The sequence below is a fragment of the Balaenoptera physalus genome (assembly GCF_965194825.1).
Source record: "Balaenoptera physalus genome assembly, chromosome: 3".
Lineage (NCBI taxonomy): Eukaryota > Metazoa > Chordata > Mammalia > Artiodactyla > Balaenopteridae > Balaenoptera > Balaenoptera physalus.
In genome coordinates this window covers 116,135,080-116,152,424 of record NC_138890.1, presented here as the reverse complement: position 1 = coordinate 116,152,424, position 17,345 = coordinate 116,135,080, and the positions used below count along the sequence as shown (strand labels likewise).

Genomic DNA, 17,345 nt, shown 5'->3' with positions numbered 1-17,345 from the left:
GACCAGGGCTCAAACCTGTGTCCCCTGCATTGGCAGGCGGATTCTTAACCACTGCGCCACCAGGGAGGTCCCTCAAAAATGTTTTCCTGATAGGAGTGCATGAAAGAATACTCCCTAGAAAGATGTCAGGAGAGCCATGTTTGTTGGTCCTCTGTTTGCCCTCAACTGTTGGTCTTCTTTTCTTCTTACTCAACTTGCACTGTGTGAGAAACCAACTCAAAGAGTTGTAACTGCTATCACTATGGTAAAAGGGTAAGACTCTATCTCCAGACCAGATTACACTCCTGAGCAATCTTCAAATTCAATTGCCCACAGAGCATATTCTATCAGTATGGGCCCAATAAGCACATCCCCTCCCCCACACTCAAACTGAGCTCAATTCATCCAGCCCTCCTTATTTTAAACCTGCTCCCTTTATTATATTCCTCATTCTTGTCTATAATTCACATGATCACCCTAGCTAGAAATATGGTGGTTATCTGAGATTCTTTTCCCCTCTCTCTTGAATTTTACGTTGTTAATTTTTACTTTTTCATTATCTCTAAATTCCTCCCATTTCAGCTCTCCATGTATCAACAAGGATAAATCTCACAAATATAATATAAAAAAAGTTGCAGAAAGATGCATAGTCTGATAGGTACAATTCTAAATATAGGAAACAGTGTATATTGTTAATGGACACATACATGCATCAGAAAACTAAAAATCATGCATGGTAATAATGTATCCAACCTTAGGACAGTGATTGTCTCTAAGGAGGGAAGAAAGGAGGAGAAACTGAGGAATAAGGCTATGTTTCTCTTTAAAAAGAGGCAAAATTTTGACTTATGTTAATCTGGGTAGTGGTCACATGAGTGTCAGTTATACTATTCTGTGAATTTTTCTGTATGTTTGAGATATTTCATAATTCAAATTTTTTTTTTTAAAGAAAAATTCCTAATTCTCCTCACCTCCCTGCCCATGGCCAAAGGACCTAGTTCAAGCTCTTGGTATTTCTCTCTGAATTACTACAAGTTCCTCACTGATCTCCCAGCCTCCTTTTTGCTCCTCTTTAACTTATCCATCACATGCAGACAAAACAAACATTCTAAAATGAAAATTGGAGCATGTATACCTCTGCTTGTGGCCCTTTAATTGTTCTATATCAGTTAGAAAATGACATAAAATGCTGAATAGCAAACAACCATAAAAATCTCAGATGTATGCAACAATAAGCATTTATTTGGTCTATGAATATTGAAGTCAGTTGTGGGGTTTGGCTGACCTAGGCTGTGCTTCTGGGCTGGGTTGGCCCTGGTCCACATGGCTCTTACTTCACCAGCCTGAGCATGTCCTTCTCATGATGATGGCAGAGATGCAAGTAGGGAAATGGAAATACACAAGACCTAGGCTTGGATCATGTACACCATCACCTACACTTCATTATACTGGCCAAAGCCAGACACTTGGCCAAACCCAAAGTCAAGGAGTAGAGAAACATACTTTAGACCTTTAGTGGTAAGAACTGCAAAGTCACGTGGCAAAGAATGTGAATACACAGAGTGGTAAAGAATTGGGGCCAATAGCATAGTTTTTCATAGATCCTAGGATTTAAGGATAAATTTTCTTCTCTTAGTGAGGCACAGACAATACTCTCTGAAGGCATCATGAGCCACCTCCCCAGCCTCATTGCCTGCTGCTCTACCCTCTGTGCTCAGGCCATTCTGAACTATCGGCATGTCTCTGAATGTGCCTGTTGTTTCTTCTCTCTTTGCCTCTGCATATGTTATTCCTTCTGTCTTCACCAGGCAAGCACCCATTTGTTCGTCATAGCCTCAACTCAGATCTTCTTGACCAACCCCTTCCCATGTAGACCAATTTTCAGCTTCCACCTTCACATCAGTAAACTTGAGCATACCCCTTCTATTTTCATTGCATTTTGAGCACACAATGTGGAAACCCAGCACCACTCTTACTCGACTCCTTTCAATCCTTTGGGAACAGAGATTTACATCGTCAGTGCTTATCAACTTACTGAGGCTCAGTAAATGTTTTTCGATGAATACAATCTTCTGGCTATTGGTTAAACTTCCCTAGTTTCTAGAAACAGAGTAAGGTGTGCTCTGACCAGGAGACCACATAGTCTAGTTTTCAAGGCAAGTGAAACTCTAGTTGTAAATTAATACATTGATATCCTGGTAAAACCTTTATTTAGCTTAGAATCAGATCATTTTCAAATGAGCTGCACCAGGGGTACTGACCTTGAATCAAAGCCACCAGTAAGATGCCAGGTGAGGAGTGGCCTAAGAGCCAGCTGACCTTACCCATTATGTTACTATCAGTGTAATTTGAGGATGGAAGAGACCTGAGGTATATTTGCTTTATGAAATTGTACAATAGTAGGGTGTGTGAAGGAAATCAGAGAGTAAATTCCCACCTAGTATGCTAATAGCTACAGTCATCCATCCCCAATTCTTGGAAGAGGCCCTAAAATCAGGCTGTGATTGAGGCCTCTACTATCCACTACTGCAGGAAGACAAAGGGAGGGAATGAATCCAAATGACCTTCTGAGCTGCTATGCTGAAATCACTTATATTTTTTTGGTCAATACAGCCTCACTCTGGAGTGATACGTACCAATCCCTTCTTTAAAGCACCGTTGGGTTTTGTGTTCAAGGACAGCCCCCCAGCAGAAACACCCTACTTGGATCCTACACCACTTGGATTCATAAACAACCAAAAGACAGAGTCAGTTAGGGACAAAAGTGAGCTCAGAACATACTACTAGAAACAATGGACTCACTGTTGTTTGTTGGCTTTTTTCTTTAGGGGGGGGAATGTAAATCAAAGAACAAGAAAACAACTTTTTAGTCAATCAAGATGCGTAAATGACACCCCCAAGGCTTTACACATTCAAGAGAGCTAATTACAGCATTAACAAATGCTTTACTACCACCAAGAGAAAGGACTAGCTGCTTCGTCTGCTTCCATTTCTAATTTCCTTAAACACAGGAAAATGCGCGAAACAACTTTATGCCAATATTGCTTGCTACAAAGTTCATTTGTGTGGTTCTGGCAAAGAGATTGTTCATCAATGTTGTGAAAGTACACTAGAAGACATCTGATGTGAAATTCATAATTGAAATGTTATGAGCAGTTTAGCATATGGATCCTTCACATCCACTTAATTGCCAGTTTGGTAATAATTTTATGTAATGAGGCATTATTAATAATATGTGAAATACTAAATTGACGTAATACCCTAAAAACGTAATATGACATTTGCCACTGAAAGAATATTATGATTCCAGGTGTCTTTACTACGATTTCCAAAACATATGTGATATTACGTAGAATAATAATCCTTACAAACAGCTTGGTTATGATGTATTTCAAATTCATTCTCCAGGTTATAATTTCTTTTTGACAAAATGTGCAAAACTTTGTCCTTGTGGACTCGCGTTGCAACTGTTGCTTGAAGCTCCCACCCCGTTGGGTGGTTGCCATCTCGCTCCTCTTCAGTTGAAGTGGCATCTGATTCACCAGGAGGGGGAAGTGAGACAGAAAAGTCGGAAAGGTTTGTCCCAGCTCAAGCACTGAGTAAAAAGAGGGAAGCAGAAGCCACGTGCTCTCTGTTGACAGACTCCTCAAAGTTTCATCACACCTCAGGGATTATTAAAATATCTCAATACAGTTCCTAAAACCTTCTGATTGGGGCCATGATTATCATTTGCATTTGCGAGGCCTGAGGGAAGAATGCAAATGGAGACTCGTATACTGCAGGTTTACATATTTTAAAAGTTATAAGTGAAGCGAACAAACTATTAACTAAAATACGATCCTTTCTACCTTGACAAAAGTCTGTCAAAATGCTTTCTTTCCGCCATCTTTCCGTGCCGCCATAATGGTGCGCATGAATGTCCTGGCTGATGCTCTCAAGAGTATCAACAATGCCGAAAAGAGAGGCAAACGCCAGGTTCTTATTAGGCCGTGCTCCAAAGTCATCGTCAGGTTTCTCACTGTGATGATGAAGCATGGTTACATTGGCGAATTTGAAATCATCGATGATCACAGGGCTGGGAAAATTGTTGTGAACCTCACAGGCAGGCTAAATAAGTGTGGAGTGATCAGCCCCAGGTTTGATGTGCAACTCAAAGATCTAGAAAAATGGCAGAATAACCTGCTCCCGTCCCGTCAGTTTGGTTTCATTGTACTGACATTGTACTGACAACCTCGGCATCATGGACCATGAAGAAGCAAGACGAAAACACACAGGAGGGAAAATCCTTGGATTCTTTTTCTAGGGATGTAATACATACGTGCAAATAAAATGCCTCAGAGGGGGAAAAAAAAAAAGTCTGTCAAAATGACAAAACGGATAAATATGTAAAAAGCCTTGGTTTTTATATGAATTAAAATCAGGTAAAATATAAAATATCAAAAACAACTAACCCTGATTATTACTATTCTTTATTATTGTTATTCCACTGTTGGGCTATGGATGAGTAATGAAATAAAAATATATATAATTCATAAAAAATTAAAATTCAGCCCACAAAATTTGTTTTTCTTGCTGTTATTTCAGCAAAATTTCTAAAGAGCTGTTATAATCAACATTTTAACATTACTTGTGTTCTATTGACAGTAATGACCTAAATGACTAAAAAGCAGAATGTCATTGTAGGCAGATGGAAATTCTAATATATTTTCATAATATATATTAAATGTAAACATTCATATTTTTCATATATTTTTTCAAAAATTTCTAAAATATTCACAATTATGCATTAAACTTAAAAGGCAGAATGAAAATTGTAATTGATAACTATCATTTAAATCCATTTATTTAAATAATGCTGAAAATTTTAATTTAACCCTTTGAAATTTTAATTAAATCTTTATAATTAAAATCTTTGTATTTTATAAGGACAAAACTATCTGCAGTTACAGCATTTTATGTTCATCTGGTTGCCAGGGTAAAGAACGAGCATCACACTTCCACATGCGTGTCTAGACAAATATATCTATATAAATCTATATAGACATATATATTTAAGAGTAATATGATCAGTTAATACTGCAAAATGTTCCTAAGGCATCATGCGCAACCATTGCAAATACCACACGAGCTTGTGAACCACGAATTGGAACGCAACTGGAAGAGAAGTAAGAAAACGGACGCTAAGCACTACTGGGAAACAATACCTCATAGTATAATAGTCTATCGCCTTCATGCTGACAGGAAGGATCTGACAAGTTAATTAATTTGTCCTTTCTCTTACCTAAGCGCTTTAGCCTCTTAAGTCTCCCTGCACTCAAAAGCAGCGTCTGCCTCTGAAGCTGGCAGTGGCACAACCCATGCATCTCAGCATTTGGATGCAGTTGCCTTTTGTTTTGAGGACACGGGGGGGGGGGGCAGGCCATGTAGAAAAGTGTTTCCTGGGGACTGGAAGGTGTTAGCCATGGAAGCAGATGTTTAAAGGTTAGGGTTTCCTATGTCAGCACTGAACACTGGATCCCAAGCGACAGAGGTGCACATGTTCCTTAATAAATGTGTGTGTGTGTGTGTGTGTGTGTGTGTGTGTGTGTGTGATTGTAGGATCCTCTAAAGTGCAGGTTCCAGAACAAGACTACCCCTTGCCTGGCTCTAAGTGCAACACAGAATGTGGTACATATACACAGAAAGAGTTTAATAAATGTTGCTCCCATACCAAATAATAACACTGCTTCATAGAGTCTGAAATTTTCCCCTACATACTTCCCTTTTTGAGCCAGACTTTAGCTCAGATCTTTCTCCATCTATTTGTGGTATGTTTGGTGGGGGGTGGGGGGGGAGAGTGGCCATCATCTTTAAAATTTTGTATCTATGTCCAAGGCTGGTTTAGCTTATCACATAGGTATTGCCATACAGCAAGTTATAGCACTGAAATTCCTCCACAGCATTGGTTAAGCAGTGGTTTTCCTGAACCCTATGTGTGTCTCGAACCCTCATATCGCTCACCTCCCTGGGACCGACTTCCCAAGATCTCTACAGAGAATCTCCAAGACTCTGCTTCAGTGCCTGAGCCACATGTGTGGCTCAATATTTTTAATATCACCCGTGTCAATGTCGTATAGCAGGGAGAAGTACAGGTGAAAGGGACAATGGGTTAACACCGTTTGCACTTGCATCAACGATATTTTAAAGAGCATCATTGGTGGAACACTGGTAGGATATTTCTGGATGGAACCAATTTATCTGAATAATAGGAGGAGAAGAGATGCCCTTTCATTGTGAGGTTGGCTACTGAAATCTGATTCAGGGTCAGTTAGAAGGAGAGCTATTTCCATGCTGACAGATGTTCAGTAGCTTTTGTCAAGTGAGTTGGTGGCCTTTATCCAGTTCCAAGTGGCCAGATGTCCAAATCACTAAAATCACTATTCTAAGCTGATGTGTGTGATCTGATTAAGGTCCTTCTTGGGCTTTTTGACTCAGAGTTCAAAACTGAATTGGAGCAGAGATTGAGACAGACCTGTAGGGAAGAACTACAGCATATTCTGATTCTAAGACAAAATCGAATGCTTAAATGTACCCAGCACTAACCCATTTCGTAGAGTAACCTAGGATTTAATCTTCATGAAATATTATTTTAGCACCTGTCGAAAGTCTGCAAGAAAACAACTGGTTATGAAAAGTAATTGTGTTATTTCAATGTTGAATATTTTTTGTACTGAATGTTCATCAAAGGCTGGTGAGAGTGAAAGGAAGGAAGAAGAGGCTAACATAATAGGACATTTTCCAAGTTGAAGTCACTTATTTTGATTTCCAAACCCAAGTTAGCCCAGCCCCTTCCAAGCCCAGATTGAGTGTGGCCTAGGGTTTCTTCCAGAGCTTGGCCCAGCACCAAGAGTTTGCTATTATGAAATAGATTCAACCTTTATATGTATTTTTATACTGTCCATGTTCAGAGACAGATGCAGGCTTTGTGCATCCTTAAAGTTATACAGTTTGGAAATCTCTCTTTAAGAAAAGAATATAAAATCATAAATTCCAAATTTGTAGGGCCCCAACCAGGGCTTTATATAAAGGGCCCCTGCAAGTGAGGGTCCCTGAAACATAAGCTCCAGGAGCATCTTGGTGGACCCACCTCTGTCTAGACAGTTCTCCCTGTGTAGTAGGAACCAACAGACTCTGTGGAGCTGTGACCTTCTTTTTTTTTACTCCTTGTAAGTTCTTTGTTGTGCTATTGTGCCTGCCGTAAAGGAAAATGCAATTTGGGCAAAATCCACCAGGTTTCTGTAGCAGGAGAAAATGGATTTTCTGTCATTTAAAAGAGATCTGATTAAAGGGCCACTCCCATATAAAGTCTTGATGAAATGTGAGTTGTGTGACCAGATTTAAAAAAAAAAAAAAAAAAGATAGAATCTGTGCTGCTTTCTTTAAGCTTACAAATGGGTATAGCTGGTATTCATATCTGGAAAACTCTTTCAAATCAACTATATAGTGTCAACCCCTGTACACTCTGAGGTGGTATGGGAGGGGGAGCAGGCCAGTTATTGTATAAATAATGTCTTATCCCCCTTATTGTGCCATGTAAAGCAGAACACGGAGGGCAGGGATTGAAATGACCGTGGTATCACTCAGGAATTTAAGTTGAGATGTTGTTTCTGAAGGTTTATTTCCATTTGGTCTAAAAAGATAAATTATAGAAACATTATTACATCCTTCCCTCTTTCTAAGTTTATGGGAGGCAGTGGCTTGAGAGTCAGGTGGGAGTCCAAGTCCTGAGTGGGGCAGTCCAAGGGAGACGGTATACAAGATTCTATGGGACAGACATGGATGAGACAAAAGGGCCAGGCACCTTAGCAACCTGCTCTGTTCCTGGGTAGGACTCATGTTCTGGAGTCAAGAGGAGGCATCTGGGTCCTGGTGATGAAGGTGAGATAACTTGATTTTTTCATGAGTCATTTAGAAATATTTTTGGATTTCTAAATGTATCAATATTTCTTTTAACTTACTTCTTTTCATTAACTTCTAACTGTGTTGTGATAACTTTTCTTAAAAATATGTTGAGGGCTTCCCTGGTGGCGCAGGGTTTAAGAATCTGCCTGCCAATGCAGGGGACATGGGTTCGAGCCCTGGCCCGGGAAGATCCCATCTGCCGTGGAGCAACTAAGCCCATGTGCCACAACTACTGAGCCTGCGCTCTAGAGCCTGCAAGCCACAACTACTGAGCCCAAGTGCCACAACTATTGAAGCCCGCGGGCCTAGAGCCCATGCTCTGTAACAAGAGAAGCCACCCAATGAGAAGCCCATGCACCACAACAAAGAGTAGCCCCCGCTTGCCGCAACTAGAGAAAAGCCTGTGTGCAGCAACAAAGACCCAACACAGCCAAAAAAAAAAAAAAAAATGTTGAAACATATGACCTAGCATACCATCTATTTTTGGAAATGTTCCATGTGTGCTTAAGAAGAATGTCTACTCTCCAACTGTTGATAGGAGAATTCTATATATGCTCATTAAATGATGGTTATTAGTTGTGTTCAAATCTTCTAAGCCTTCACTGATTTTCTGTCTGCCTAACCTATCAAAATCTGAGGGAGAAAAGGAAAACAACTCAGTTTTAAAGTGAGTAAAAGAATCATGCCCCCTGATTTCACACTACATTACAAAGCTATACTAATCAAAACAGCATGGTACTGGCATGAAAACAGACACGTACATCAATGGAACAGAATAGAAAGCCCAGAAATAAACCCACACTTACATGGTCAATTAATCCATGACAAAGGATGGGGAAAAGACAGCCTCTTCAAAAATTGGTTGGGGACTTCCCTGGTGGTCCAGTGATTAAGACTTCACGCTTCCACTGCAGGGGGCATGGGTTTGATCCCTAGTCAGGGAACTAAGATCCCACATGCCACACGGTGCAGAAAAAAAAAAAATGGTGTTGGGAAAACTAGATGGCCACATGCAAAATAATGAAACTGGACTACTATCTTACACTATACACAAAAATTACCTCAAAATGAATTAAAGTCTTTTGAATGTAAGACCAGAACCATAAAACTCCTAGGAGAAAACATAGATGGTAAGCTCCTTGACATCACTCTTGGTGATATTTTTTTTTAGATCTGACTCCAAAGGCAATGGCAACAAAAGCAAAAAAAACCAAATGGATCATATCAAATTTAAAAGCTTTTGCAGAGCAAAGAAAACCATCAACAAAATAAAAAGGCAACCTACTGAACGGAAGAAAATATTCATAAATCAGTATTTTTCTTCCATTCAGTAGGTTAATATCCAAAATTTACAAAAGGGGTTAATAAAAGGAGTAAATATCCAAAATACACAGAAGCTCATATAGCTCAATAGTAACAACAACAAAAAAAACCAATCCAATTAAAGATGGGCAGAGGATCTGAATAGACATTCTTCCAAAGAAGACACACAGATGGCCAACAGGCACATGAAAAGATGCTCAACATCACTCATCATCAGGGAAATGCAAATCAAAACCACAATGAGATATCACCTCATACCTGTCACAGCAGCTATTATCAAAACAACTAGAAATAACAAGTGTTGATGAGGATGTGGAGAAAGGGGAGCCCTTGAGCACTGTTGGTGGGAATGTAAAATGGTGCAGCCACTATGGAAATAGTATTACTCAAAAAATTAAAAACAGAACTACCATACAATTCAGCAATTCCACTTCTGGGTATTTATCCAATGAAAATGAAAACACTAATTTGAAAAGATATATGCACACCTATGTTCATTGTAGCATTAATTACAATAGGCAAGATATGGAAGCAACCTAAGTGTTCATCGATGGATAAATGGATAAAGAAGATGTGGTATATATATGTATGTAAATATATATACAATGGAATACTACTCAGTCATAAAAAATGAAATCTTGTCATTTGCAGCAACATGGATGGACATTGAGGGTATTGTTTTAAGTGAAATAAGTCAGATAGAGAAAGACAAATATTGTATGATTGCACTTATATGTGGAATCTAAAGAATAAAACAAAACCAAACAAAACTCATAGATACAGAGAACAGACTGATGGCTATAAGAGAAGAGGGGGTTGGGTATGGGCAAAATGGGTGAAGTGGATCAAGAGGTACAAACTTCCAGTTATAAAATAAATCATGGGAATGTAATGTACAGAATGATGATTCTGGTCAATAATAATGTATTGCAAATTTGAAAGTTACTAAGAAAGTAAATCTTAATTGTTTTCATCACAAGGAAAAAAATTTTGTAACTTTGTATGGTGACATGCTAACTAGACTTATTGCAGTGTCATTTCACAATGCATACAAATGTTGAATCATTATGTTGCAAACTTGAAACTAGTGCTGAATGTCAGTTATACTTCAGCTATAAAAAATAAAATAAAATGAGCAAAAGACTTGAATAGGCATTACACAGACTAGAAAATATTTACAGCAAATACACATCCAAGAAGATGCTTAACCTCATTCGTAATTAGAGAAAAATAAAGACTACAAAGAGATACCATTTTTCATTCATTTAATCTGCAAAATTCAACAAGTCTGACAGCACCAGTTGTTGAAAGGATATAGATCAGGAGGATTTCTTATATATTGCTAGTGGAAGTATATAAAGGCACAACCACTTTGAAAAATAATGTGACGTTATTTTGTAAACATAAACATTTATATACTCCAAGGAGGATCAGTTCTATAACCAAGAGAAATTCGTACACACATGCATCAAAAGATGTGTGTAAGGAAGTTTATTGCAGCACTACTTGTAATAGCAAAAAACTAGAAAAGATTCAAATACCCATCAACACGAGAACAAATAACTAATGGAATATGTTACAGCAGTAAATAATGAATGAACTACAACTACCTGCAACAACAACAGATGGATATCAGTAACACAATGTTACATAAAAAACCCAAAAAATCAAGTCCCAGAAGTTACAAAGTTACCTACAGTTTGTACTACTTGTTTTATGAAGGCATATACACACACACACACACACACACACACACACACATATAATAAAACATTTATCCTATTGCATATACGTAAGATAAACACACCCTCTAGGACAGTGATTATCTTCTGGGGGTAAGGTGACAAGATAGGGGAGGAACACAAAAGTGGGTGTAAGTTATTGTCAGTGGTTTAGTTTTGGCATCAAGTGGTGATTTCTTAGGTGCTTAATACATTACAAGAATAAAGAAATAAATAAAAGATAGCGCCACACATGAACAATGAAGCCTATATATCATAAACAAGTAGAACAGAATAGTTCTGTCTGCTTGAGGTTCCATTTAAATGTAAATAAATGAAAGATAGGGGAAGGCCTGGGGAAAGCCCAGATGTAATGAAGGGGTGGGAGAAACCCAAGCTTTAGCTGTCTGATTGTACCGTGAAGCATAATTTGGCTGGGTCTGCAGACATCTGATCCCCCCAGGCTGGGTTGATGGTAAACAAGTCTAATGTTTACAGGTGCCTCAGTTCCAGTCACATTCAAGAGCAAGGTGGCTGTGATGATGCTATCTGAGGAGGAGCCCTTTTCCAGCTCTCACCAGCCCCAGTTCAATCCTGTCTTGACCAACTCTCAGCTAACTGACAGGGGCTGAGGCTTTAGGAGAAGGATGGAGCCTATTTTTAATGAACTAGAGGGGAAGAGCTCAGGAAACAATTGTTCAACCTCACTCTTCTCCCACCTTCCCATCTCCTTCCAGTATCTTCCACTGGCCTCACAGAGCAAATGGGGCTGCAGCTCCCCCCTGGAAGCCAGAGGGCAAAGGATGCATTGAGGCAGTCCGTACAGCTCAGCCTGCCAGGGCACAGAGCAGGCTGGAGAAGGGTGGGAGTAGATCTGAAGAGACAAGCAGAAAATATCCAACAAGGAAAAAGAAACAGAAGTGCTGAGGGAGGCTCCTGAGAAAGTTTCTGAAAGGGAGACAGACTTTTTAGCCATCTTTTCTCTTCTTCCTTCCTGGAATGGAGATACAATGCCTAGAAGCACAGGTATCATATTTTGACCATGGAAGATGCAAAACACATTTGAAGAATGGTGAATCAGGAAGATAGAGCCTGGTTCCAAAGCAGCCATGAATATAAGCTAGCCCCAGAGTCATTGTTACATAATAAAAAATCAAACAAACCAAACTTTTAACGTCAAGCTTCTGTTACATGAAGCCAAATGCAATCCTGACCAATTCAGATACCTTGCCAAAGTCTCTGATCAGATATGCTGAATTATTAAGTAATTTTCTATTCCTTCCAATGTACTAGATGATAAACATCATTTTGGAATCATTTGAGTTAACATTTGAGACTTCATAAAAAATAGATTCATTCATCTTCATTTTTAAATTTTAAAATTAACAATTTGATAGTAGAAATAAGCTGAAAGTCACTAATTTTTCTTTTATCTGCACATTAACTGACAGACAACACAAAGTTTTTATTCATTTTTCTGGCTCATTTAAGATAGCTTATTTTGGGAGTAAATAAGGTGAGGTGTCAAATTTGTAAAATATGGTTAACACTTCTACCTGAAACAGTTGATTACCAAGTCTAAAAAAATACTGATTTCTAATGCACCAACCTGTATACTTTTTACCTAGAAAATAATTATGAAAATATGGCAAGAAATAGAGTAATATCACGATCACCCTTATGATTAAATCAATTCTCTCCCAAAGACAAAATGAAATGAAACAGCTCTCTCATAGCTGACTAAACAAGAAAAGATAATATATAACAGATTAAATGTATATCTATTTATCCATCTATCTATTAGTATGCCTTATATGATACATTAAATATTACTGAAAAGCCATACAACTTCTCAAGAGCATCTAGAATGTTTGAATATCAGTGAATATTTTGACTACACTAGAGAAGTTTGCCAGCTAAAGGAATTCAGCTAGTGGATTTTATGGTAAAGAAAATAATTACATTTGAAGTTAACTGTTTTATAAAATCTACCTCTTATGAATTGGGACAAAGCTGTATATAGAGAAACCTGTGATATGTGACTAATCTGAGTTCTTAGTCAGAAGCTTGTGAAAGATTTTGTAGCTCTTTGTAGACCAATTAGGTCTCACAGTCTCACAGTCACCAGGGGCCTCTTTAACTGCATCTTCAAACCTGAAACTGTTGGCGGTTGATGTTCAGAGAAATGAGGTATCAGTGGGGTTGGTGACAAAACTTAGAGTGGTGGGTCATGGGCAGGATCTGTGTATGCCGGGGCATTTAAAGGAAATGCAGACAGATGGAACGACGGCACACACCAACTTCCTTTGGGCTCAGATTGATAAAAATAGATTGACTCAACACATTGTGGTTTAATAACATGAAACTTTTCTTTGGAATTCTTACTGCATTATTTTGTGCAGCCCTTGTTATTCAGATCAGATCTCGCTTTATAAAACGTCTGGTGGGGGTGTGGGGGAGGACTTCCCTGGCAGCCCAGTGGTTAGGACTCCAGGCTTCTACTGCAGGGGGCAGGGGTTCAATCCCTGGTCTGGGAACTAAGATCCCACATGCCACGCAGCCAATAAATAAATAAAACGTCTCAAAATTTTAAAAAAAGTCTCGGGGGGATATCTAGTAAACAATGTGGTTTTGGTTGCTGTCTCCGTGTAGCCAAAGACGGAGAAGGCTTATTACCTTTGGTCGCCAACCCTTCCCTTAGAGATATTGTTTGGATTAATCTTATATAGTAGAGACTGGCCAACTGTTCTCTTTTCCTCCTAGGCACTCAGTTAAACTATATTTCCCAGTCTCCCTTGGAATAGGTGCAGCCATCTGATAAGCTCTGCCCAGTAGAATATGGGCAGAAATGATATACACCACCTTTAGGCCTGGCACACAGCAGTCCTCCCTTCTTTTTCCCTTATGTCATCTAAACACAGGATCCTCTTAAGGCTTTAGAGAATGAAGACACTATTCTGCAAGGAGCCTGGGTTCCTAAAAGACTGTGTGGAGCAGTCTCCCTGCCAACCCTTATTGGATTGATGCGAATAGGGAAAAGAATAACAGCAAAACTCGTTAATGTGATACACCACTAAGACTTCAGGACGATTTGTTATAGTAATTAAAGCACCCTGACTAATAAATCTTAAGATCTGTATATGAAAAGAATACTGTTATAATTATCTTCTCAATTCATACATACAAATAAAAATGTGTGCATAGGCAACTTACTGATCATTCCAGTAAAAGTCTAGAAAATACCCATTCCCTAATGACTTTAACATATTTTGGCATATAGTTCTACAGTCTTGATAAGTATCAGACTTCATTTTGGGGGAACAAATGTCACAAAACTAAGGGCTTTCATTCCTATTTTCTTCACCTGGAATCTATTTTAAAAACCATTCACTTCTTAGAAAATTATTCATTTTCAGTATTACTCAAATGATGATATCACTACATCAGAATATAAGACACTGTCACATCTATTTAACAAGGAAGAAAAATAATTACATATGTAGTTTTTAATTGTTTCCAAAATTTTTTAAATCCAATCTTATCTTTTGGAACAATAAGAATAAATGCTTGTATCATTGGCATATGATCACAAGAAATACTTTTGTGATTGTTAAAACACTAATTACTGCACTTATGCAATCCTACCTTGGGTATCACTTTTTTTTTTTTTTTTTAATTTATGTATTTATTTTTGGCTGTGTTGGGTCTTCGTTTCTGTGTGAGGGCTTTCTCTAGTTGTGGCAAGTGGGGGCCACTCTTCATCGCGGTGCGCAGGCCTCTCACTATCGTGGCCTCTCTTGTTGCGGAGCACAGGCTCCAGACACGCAGGCTCAGTAATTGTGGCTCACGGGCCTAGTTGCTCCGCGGCATGTGGGATCTTCCCAGACCAGGGCTCGAACCCGTGTCCCCTGCATTAGCAGGCAGATTCTCAACCACTGCGCCACCAGGGAAGCCCTCCTACTTTTTTTTTAAGTTAATTTTTATTGGAGTATAGTTGCTTTACAATGTTGTGTTAGCTTCTACTGCACAGCAAAATGAATCAGCTATACAAATACATATATCCTCTCCCTTTTGGATTTCCCTCCCATTTAGGACACCAAAGTGCATTAAGTAGAGTTCCCTGTGCTATAAAGTATGTTCCCATCAGTTGTCTATTTTATACATAGTATCAATAGTGTATATGTGTCAATCCCAATCTTGCAATTCCTCCCACCCCACCCTTTTCCCCCTTGCTTTCCATACATTTGTTCTCTACGTCTGTCTCTATTTCTGCTTGGCAATTAAGATCATCTATACCACTTTTCTAGATATCCTACTTTTACTATGTGCTCAATATATTCAGATAAACTCTAGCTTGCACAAATAGTTCTTGGAAATTGCTTAATCTCTCAGTCTTTACTCACCCCAATCCTGTACTATGCTATTTGACCAAGTTAAGAATGTTTGACCATAAGCATAGTGAGCTTCCAGTTATTTTTTCTCTTAGATGCTTTCAATCGACTACTCAGAGATTAGTTTTCCCTACACAGAGTCATTGAACTCAGTCATCTCAAAATAGCTAAAACAAAGCAGTATAGATCAGCTCCAGGTTCAATGGTCACACTGGAGGAGCACAATTCATTTGTTAATTAAATGCATACTATCTACACCACTGCCTCCTGTTAGCTTCAAATTCCTGTTTATAGGCTTGGTTTGCCTAAGGAGTGAAAATAAAATAGACACCTCCCTCTGCTCCTGCTAAACAGACTTTCACGGAAGCTTTTCTCCCACTCCTAGTAGCAGATCAGCCCAGTAGCATTTTAGTGAATGTCAACTCTGCTACTTGTTTCTCCCTACACCCCAAAATTAATAATATAATTTGATGGTAACATAATAATTGATAATTTATATCAATAATTTGACCGTAACACAATTTGGGGGAACAACCAACTGTCATATTATGGTTCTACCTAGAAGCCCCGGGGATCAGCCTGATTTGGACCCAAACTTGTGGACAGATTTTGCCCTGGATATGACTTGAGTCTGCTCAATACTGAGCTCCCTGAAGGCAGGGACTGTATCTATTTGGCTTTCCGCTGTGTATGCAACACCTGGTGCAGGGCCTAGACTATAGTGGTTTCTCAAAAAATACGTTATAGAAAGGAAGAAGTATCAAGAGATAAGGCTAGAGAACCTCCTATACCATACTAAGGAGTTCGGACTTCATCCTGGAGGAACCAGTAATATTTTTTTTTTTTGAAGTACAGTTGATTTACAATGTTGTGATAGTTTCAGGTGTACAGCAAAGTGATTCATTTTATGTTTTTCTCTATATATACATATCTATATAGATATTCTTTTTCAGATTCTTTTCCATTATGGGTTATTACAAGAGGAACCAGTAATTTTAAGTAGGGATGTACATGAATACATCTTCATTTTTAGAAAGCTCCCTCTGGCAGCGTGTGCCAGCTGCCCTGGACTCCAAGCTATGTGAAGGGAGGGGACTCTGCCTGTCTTGTTCATCACTGGTATCCCCAGTACAGAACACAGGGCCTGGAACATACAATCTACTCAAGAGTTAGCTGCTAAATGAATGAATAAAAAGTCCCTGAAGCTTGCCTCTGAATCTTCCAGAAGAACAGAAAAGTTTTAGGGCCTCATGAGGAATTTTGACCTCCTCTAGGTTAGCCCTGTGATTTGACTTCGCTGGTCCTTGACCCTTCTGAACGTCTAAGAAATTCACCAGAGCAGAGTGAGACATCACTCTGATCTAGAGACATCTTTTGGACCCAACTAGACATATCTCTTGGGCCTAAAGTGGAACTGATTCATTCTCCAAGACATAGAGTAGGATGAGCCATCCTCCTTGAGAACAGTTTCTCAAGGGACATTTGCAGAATGCCTGGAGGTCCCTGTCAGCCCATTCCCCAAATAACAGCACTCCAAAGGGTACAAACCATAGGACCAGCAGTTAATTTTATGGCTGATAAACATGTTTCAACCTTGAGCTCCCCGATGTGTTTCTGTGGGTCTACTAGGCAGCCTCTGGAGTGCTGACCTTTGAAAAATGGGCATCACAACCTGACATTTGAGGCTGTTCAGTGCCTCTGGTGTCCGCACAGTTCAATAAGTCTTGCTTCTCACAAAGCCTCCTCCCTTGCTAACCCTGACTGTTCCCAAATATAAATGAGAAAATAAAACATTTACTTTGAGGAGAAAATAGTACTCTCTCTTTGACACTTCTTCACACCCTCACCCATGTGATTCAGTTATAGTTTTTAGTAGCTGTTTTTACACTTTTAATTATTTTGTAGAGTTAAAATACGTAATAATGGATAACTGTGCAATACATTAAATACTTATGGGTACGTTGTGCCTTCTGTTATAATATAAAATCCA

General features: G+C 38.9%; 1 long non-coding RNA gene and 1 pseudogene across 2 annotated transcripts in view; both read left to right on the top strand.

Annotated features, from left to right (window-relative positions):
- The window catches only part of LOC309658639, a 485,138-nt gene that overhangs the window by 354,166 nt on the left and 113,627 nt on the right, over positions 1–17,345 (top strand). The gene's annotated exons all lie outside the window — the stretch shown is intronic.
- On the top strand, positions 3,855–4,334 carry LOC309658576 (small ribosomal subunit protein uS8 pseudogene; annotated as a pseudogene). Its single transcript has one exon. The product of its transcript is annotated as a small ribosomal subunit protein uS8 pseudogene (transcript).